Here is an 8,161-nt window from a genome sequence, read left to right as displayed (position 1 = left end):
CGCGCCCCGCCCTGCCCCGGTCCCGGCAGCCGGCCACTGCCCGGCGGGGGAATCTAACCGAGACAGTTTTTCCTCCGGGCGCCTTTGACCCGACAAACTCTCAGTGACTCAGACCGGCGGGGTCCTCGGAACAGGGCGGCGCGGCCTCGGGAGCTTTTGCCTTGGCTTCTCATGACCCTCCTGGGGAGCAAAGGCGTCGGCAGTGAACTTCCGAGCAGCGATGCGCCCCGGGGCGCCGGCCCCCACGGCCCCGGCCGACACCTTCCCGACCCGAGCCAAAGCGCCCCCCTTCAGGCCGAGCGCTGCTGCCCTTTCGGAAACTGGGTCTTTAGCTGAAAGGTTCAAAGTGACTCGTGTTTTTTAACTTAGGGAGAGTGGACTGCAAAGTTTATCCTGCAGTAACAAGGTAGCCCCTAATGAGAAGGAGCCTTTCTGTTTGGGCAGATTTTTTGACATTTTTACAAATTCGTTTCCCTTTATTTGCTGAAGTTAGTCTTTTCCTGCGTGGGGCACTTACGGTTTCGCGGACTGACTTCGAGGGGAACTCGTCAGGCCGCGCCCGAGCGCGGCCTCTCGCCGCTCCCGCCCCGCACGGCTGCAACCTTTTGTCCTCTGACCGCGCTCTCCGCCCCGCCGGGCGCTGGAGCACCTGCGCAGCCTCCCCCGGGGTCGCGGCCGCTGCGCGTTCCCTGCGCCCCCGGCACGGCTCCGGCGCCTGCCTCCCGAGGGCGGCCCGGGTGCTCCGAAGGCATCCCTCGCGCTTTCTGGGAAGATTGTACGGGAGTTTGGCGCAGTTCGGCCAAATTCGAGTCGCAGGGTGGCGGACACCGGGGGACGTCGCGGCTGGGGCTGGGCGGGGAGGAGCACGCGGTTGATTTGGCTGCCCAGGCAGATCTGGTGGGTGTTAAAGACCGCCGCGGGAAACGGCTACCCTCAGCCGGCCTTTTCCGGGCAAGTTCACCCGCAGCCCCTTCGCCTCTTCGTTGTGCGGGCGTGTTCTGCACTATGTGGTTGATAAAACTACTTGAGAGTCATTGGTCGGGTTTAAGCTTTCTAAAAAGGGAATTTCGCTTTGAGAGTGTCATTCCCCAGTGAGAGCCCTGACACTTAAACTAGGAGAAAAGAGAGGAGACTGCCTCGTTTCCTATATTCCTCCCATCGTTCTCAGAGGACAGGACCTTGTTGTGTATAGAAGTCGCTCAATAAATGACTGAATAACTCGTACATAGTTACTTAAAAAAATCTTTTCCAATTCAATTCTCCAAGGAAAACATATCCAAGAGTAGAAGTGAACCCCTAAAATTATGTATTTCCTCACTCCCTAACTTATACTGTTTTTCATACATCCTAAGATGCCATCGATTTTAAGCCTCATTTTAGGGGTGCTTGGGTGGCTCAGTTTGTTAAGCTGACTCTTGATTTCGGCTCAGGTCGTGATCTCACTGTGAGTTGGAGCCTCACATGGGGCTCTACACTGACAGTGCCAAGCCTGCTTGGGATTCTCTCTCTCTCCCTCTCTCTCTGCCCCTCCCCTGCTTGGGCTCGCTCTCAAAATAAATAAATAAACATTAAAAAAAAAAAAGACTCATTTTAATTTATGTACTACAAAGCACCCACACAAAAATGCTGCCAGTGTTTAAACTGTGGCATACCTGTTGATTGTAAGAAACATCTCAACTTCAGGATTGTTTAAACATGAAGGAAGACCACTTTAGAATCAGTGAAATAGTGTAAATGTAAAAGTAATCAATACAGGTGACAAGAAATTCTAACAGTTCGAGGAAATTAAAGGAAAAGTAAAAGTGTCTTCAGCCTCCCCTTCTAAGAACCATGTATCCATGATGACCCCGGTTAAAAGTTTCTGTCCATCATTCAAGGGTTTGTATCCACATACAAGTATATATATGTATATCCTTAAAATAACAATGGGATAAAACTACGAGTACGCTTTAAAAGTTCAACTATGTCATTGGTGGAAAATGGTTAAAACCATTTTCCAAAACTGAAGTTTAAAAGGACGCTCTTTTGGTTAGTCATTAGAACAGAATGCACAGAGTGCTGAAACTCAGGCTTCATTCTTTGTGTATATTAGCCAGGTTGAAGCATCCTTTACAGTGGGGCCGAGACATAGTGAACAAGGGTGGAGAGTGGAACAGAATGAGGCATTTTCTTCCTCCCTTTAGTGTTTTCTATAGGTTGTGGATTGCTCATTGAACAGTCACTAAAAACCTACCTTCGGAAACAGTGGTTTTAACTTTTATCACACACAGTGCAGATTCCTGAACCTCATTCCAGACCTATGAAATCAGATTCTACATTTTTGACAAGCAGCCCCAGGTGATGGTGATGTCTGGGGGTGCTTAGCCAAAGTTTAGACAAATGTAATTCTAAGACAGTGGTTCTCAAACTTTAAGCATGGGTCAGAGTCTTCTGGAAGATATGTTAAACCACAGTGCTGGACCTCATCTCCAGAGTTTTTGATTCTGTAGGTCTGGGGTGTGGTCTGAAAATTTGCATTTTTAACGAGTTCTCAGGTAGTGCACATGCTGAAGATGATGGGGCAAGGGCAGGTGGGAGGGACACACTTTGAAAACTGCTCTGAGAGATAAAAAGAACTAAACAGGATTTCATATAGTTTGAGTTTTTTTAGATTACACAATATTTCAGGGCGCCTGGATGGCTCAGTTGGTTGAGCATCCGACTTCAGGCTCAGGTCATTATCTCGAAGTTCTTGGGTTCTGCCCTGCATCTGGCTCACTACAGTCAGCCCAGAGCTCCTTTCGGTTCCTCTGTGCGCCTCCCCCATTCGTGCGTGCGTGCTCCCTCTCAAAAGTAAATAAACATTAAAAAAATAAATTACACATTTCAAGCATTGAAAAGTATACCCATGGGCTTACAACCTGGCATTAACATGTATATGTATATGTATATGTATATGTATATGTATATGTATATGTATATATATCTTGTATTCGTTAGGCTTTTTTTTTGGTACCCTTTTCTGATTTCATTTTTTCCTGCCCAAAAGAGTAACCTTTTTATTCATGTTTTTTTGTACCATTGGCACATTTGTGTTTCAAAAAAAAAAATTATTGCTTTGTATGTTCTATATACTTATACAAAGAGTAACATACTTTAGGAATACTTCTGTAGTTTTCATTTTTCTAGATTTACCTAGTTGTATATGTATATCTAATTCTTTTTAAACTCTTTATAGTATGCCTTTGTATATAGAACATTTCATTCTTCTAACACTATTTTATCTGAAGTTTGGTCCAATTTATTTCACACAACATATTTTTGCTTTATTTTCCATGATTAATCTGGCCAGAGGTTGGAAATGACTCTTTTCCAATGCCCGTCTTTTTGTTTTGTTGCTTTTATTATTTATTTTCATTGTCATTAATTTTCACACAGGCTTTTTATCATTTCTTTCTACTTTCTTTGAATTTACTATTATTCTCCCAATGTTTTGAACTGATTGCTTAGTTTAATTTTCAATCCTCCCTCAAGTAAACATTTCATCTGCGTTTTGTATGTTTTGACATGTGCATATATATGGCAATTCAGGTGAAAATATTTTGTCAATTTCACTAACTCTTCCTCAATCCATTCATTATTGGAAGTTTCGACTGGCTTCCTGATTAATTCTTTTTTGTTTGTTTTTAGACAGAGGGGGAGAGAGTGGGCGAGCAGGGGAGAGGGGCAGAGGGAGAGAGAGAATCTTAAGCAGGCTCCACAGTCAGTCCGTGCCCAACACAGGGCTAGATCCCACAAACCTGGGATCATAACCTAAGCCGAAATTAAGACTAGGACGCTTAACTAAGGCACCCAGGTGCCCTGCTTTATGATTAATTTCTAATTTTATATTATGGTCTGCTGGTAATGTTCTGTTTTCTGGGTTTTTTTTTTTTTTTTTGCATACTCTACAAAATTCCTTTAATATTTGTGTGCTCCTTAGAGCTTTTGAAAAAGATCTCTCTCTATTTGTTTCATATCATCCATACCAAAATCCCTTCGTTGACAGTTTTAGAGCAAATGTGTGCAGGTTCCACAGGTAGAAAATCTACCTAACCAAACACTACAGCGGTTCCCTAACACGTTGATTTTGGTCAGTAGTGAAATCTCAACATTGCAGCATTATTCATACTGAAATCATCTGACACTGACTCCTGGTTTTTATTTTCTCTGTTTGAACTTACCTGGTACCTAATAGCGTGAGTCATTAGCTATCCTTTTACAGTGTTTGTGGTATTTAATACTGTTTTAAAACAAATGTGACATAAAATGGTGAAAGAAAACAAAATTTTAATGTTTACTTTTGGGAGAGAGAGAGAGAGAGAGAGAGAGAGAATGCACAAGCATGGGAGGGGCAGAGAGAGAGGGAAATAGAGGATCTGAACAGCAGAGAGCCCTATGGGGGGGGGGGGCTCAACTCCACGAACCGTGAGATCATGACCTGAGTCGCAGTCAGATATTTAACCAACTGAGCCACCCAGGTGCCCCCAAAAGGTGAAAATTTTAATCGTAAGATGATATGAAAGCAGTTTTTAAAAAAATTTTTTTTTTCAACGTTTATTTATTTTTGGGACAGAGAGAGACAGAGCATGAACGGGGGAGGGTCACAGAGAGAGGGAGACACAGAATCGGAAACAGGCTCCAGGCTCTGAGCCATCAGCCCAGAGCCTGACGCGGGGCTCGAACTCCCGGACCGTGACCTGGCTGAAGTCGGACGCTTAACCGACTGCGCCACCCAGGCGCCCCTAAAGCAGTTTGTTTTAAACCCTTTACATGATCTACCTGCTTCAGGTATTATGGTTACTGCTTCTCTATTTGAAGCCCTCCAAAGACAACAAGAGATTCAAGAACTTCCTTAGTAATTTCTTTTTGGAAGATAATGGTGGTGATACCAGGGCTCATATCTCATATGAAATAAAATCAAGTTGTATTCAAACTAGGTATGACATACTCCAGGTTCTGTGCAGATATCTCCATATTTGTTTTTGAAGCAGATGGGTCTGTAATCAAGGTACAAGCTAGTCAATAGGAGACCCATTCCTGCCTTTTGTTGTTACAAACCTACATTCGTATTTTGAGTTTAGAAATAAAATTAAACTCTCATAATGGGTCAACATGTGTATTTCCACTAATTACACCATGGATAGAATGGTAGACTATCCCTTTGGTTGGGGTGCTTAGAAAAGGTCAAATTCAGTATCTATTAAAAAGAAAACAACTGGGGCGCCTGGGTGGCTCAGTCGGGTAAGCGTCGACTTCGGCTCAGGTCATGATCTCACAGTTCATGAGTTCCAGCCCTGCATCGGGCTCTGTGCTGGCAGCTTAGAGCCTGGAGCCTGCTTCAAATTCTGTCTCCCTCTCTCTCTGCTCCTCCCCCGCTCATGCTCTGTCTCTCTCTCCTTCAAAAGTAAATAAAAACATTGATAAAAAAATTAAAAAGAAAATAAAAAGAAAACAACTACAAAAACTTTTGTTCCAGTTTTTTTTTTAATTTTTTTAACGTTTATTTATTTTTGAGACAGAGAGAGACAAAGCATGAACGGGGGAGGGTCAGAGAGAGAGGGAGACACAGAATCCGAAACAGTCTCCAGGCTCTGAGTGGTCAGCACAGAGCCCGACGCGGGGCTCAAACTCAGGGACGCGGGGCTCGAACACAGGGACGGCGAGATCGTTACCTGAGCCGAAGTCGGACGCTTAACCGACTGAGCCACCCAGGCTCCCCTGTTCCAGTTTTATAAGGTGAACTCAGTATCTTTTACTTCTCCGATTCACATTCTGTATTAGTTTTGGTTTTCCAGAAAAACAAAACCAACAGTCTACATCTATCATCTGTCTATATCATGTATATAGATATACACATATAGATATACATATATAAATCTTCTCTTATATACATATAAGGCTCGCATGGTTAGAGAGGCTCAGAAGTCCCACAACCTGCTGTCTGTAAGCCGGAAGAACCATAACAGCTGGTGGTATAGTTCAGTCCCAGCCCAAAGGCATGAGGACCAGGGGAGCTAATGGCATAACTCCCATTCTGAGACTGAGGCTGCTGGTGTGAATTCCAGAGTTGGAGGCCTGAGAACCTGTGTAAAGGCAGGAGATAGAAGGCTCAGTTGGGGGGTGGGGGAGCGGGAGGTTTTGCCTTCCTGTGCCCTTTTGTATTTGAGCTCTCAACGGATTAGATGATGCCTGTCCACAAAGGTGAAGGGATCTTTCCTCAGTGCACGCCTTCAAAAGTTAATCTCTTCTGGAAACACTCTCACAGACACATCCAGAAATAGTGTTTTTTAACCAGTTATCTGGGCATCCCTTAGCCCTATCAAATGGACACATAACATTAACCATCACACCGTCCACTGCATTTTAGGTCAGAGGTTTTATACTCTAAGGAAAACAAGGGTGAGGCAACCTAGAAAATCTGTATGAACCCCTTTATTTGGAGACTGACTTGAGAGCATATGCGTTGTCAGAATGAGATGGTCACTAGCTGCTCCATTCACAGCAGGGCTGACCTAAAGCAAGACTGTGACTCCTGAGGGACAGTGGGGTGGTGAGGTCTGCCTCCTTCCCAGCCCATCAGATCCAGTCTTTGGGTCCCCACCTCTGCACCACGTACGAGGCATGGCCAGGCTCTGGACTTAGAGCAGTGGCTAAGACAGCCTCTGTCCTCTGGAACTCAGAGGATGATTTTGAGAGCTCTGTCTTAACCTGCTACTAAATCCAGGTTTCAGTAACAGAGGCAATAGGTTTTCAAAAGCTTATCAGCAGTGTATCATCCATTCTTAGCAGAATTTCTTAAAATATAGGCAGCTATCACCATTGGGAGTCCTGTGGTTCACCTCTGGGGACATTTGAGGAGTACCACAAATCCCTACTTAACCACAGCCAAAGTTTTAAAAATTGCATCATGAATAGCCCCTCTAATTAGAACTCAACCACACACACATACACTAACACACATCGTCACGGTTCTGGTCTCTCAATGACTTAAGGGAGACATGCCAGGTCAGACAAGGGTCACAATGAGGTGGTCTCTTTCTTTACCACAAACTTCCAGAATATTAAGTATGCACAGGTTTTCCCTCTCTTGGAGATGACTAGGACACATTGTTCGAGAGGAGCTAGAATGCAGCTTAAGGTCTAGGTGCTAAAAAGTACAGTTCAAGGTAGCACGGACTCTAAACCTTGCAACAATACCATTTTTTAATAGTGGAAACATGACTAGACATACATCAAAGTCAAGGAGTCAGATATACAAAAATGAAGTTATAGTTTCAATTGGTTAAGTGTTTCAAAAGCAAAAAACATTTTTTTTCTTCTTCCCACTGAGTAAGAAAAGCTATGAGTTCTGGGGAGGAAGCTGGTGGAGGGTAGCAGAGTGTAATGCTCCAAAATATGCCTTTTGGCATATGGTTTATTTTGAAGTGATGATTTTTTCAAAACTAGCGACACAGGAGAAGCTCTGCAAGCAGAAGTAATCCTTTTGTAACGGCAGTTTACACATATAGAGAGATTTTACACTGGAGCCCTATTCTCAGACATTCCTTCTTCACCTGGCTTATGTTCCAGGTGGGGCGAATTTGAGCAAACATTTCCTCTTATCACTTTCCCATGAATTGCACTCTCCACCCCCCATCTACCCCCTACCATCCTTCTTTTGTCTTTTTTTTTTTTTTTTTTTAATGTATGTTTACCTTTTGCCTTTAGCCGAAGATAGTAAGGTGGGGGCTTGGGCTATTTCCAGGAGTGTTTCTTAGTTTTCCTGTGTATACGTGAGGTATGCATTTTAAACTTGTATTTGTTTTTTTCCTCCGTAATTTACTTTGGCAGAAGAAAAGTGAGAGTGTGGGGGAGGGGCAGAGAGGGAGAGAGAGAATCCCAGGCAGGCTCCATGCCCACCATGGAAGTTACCGCCGTGAGATCATGACGTGAGTCAAAATCAAGAGTCGGATACTTAACCGACAGAGCCACCCAGGCACCCTTCTCTTGATAATTTATTACAGAGCGTCTCAGCCAAGAAGCACACAGAAGGAGAGAGGGAAAATTATTTTTCTTCCTCTACAGTGGTTAGGAGTCTTTATTGGCTCAGGGTTATAAGACACAGCGGTCCGCTGGCTTGGGGTTCAGTGCTCCTGAGAGG

The sequence above is a fragment of the Lynx rufus genome, unplaced genomic scaffold, assembly GCF_022079265.1.
Source record: "Lynx rufus isolate CCGP_SWC_20201006 ecotype Redwood Valley unplaced genomic scaffold, mLynRuf1.p SCAF_1, whole genome shotgun sequence".
Lineage (NCBI taxonomy): Eukaryota > Metazoa > Chordata > Mammalia > Carnivora > Felidae > Lynx > Lynx rufus.
This window is presented reverse-complemented; position numbering follows the sequence as displayed.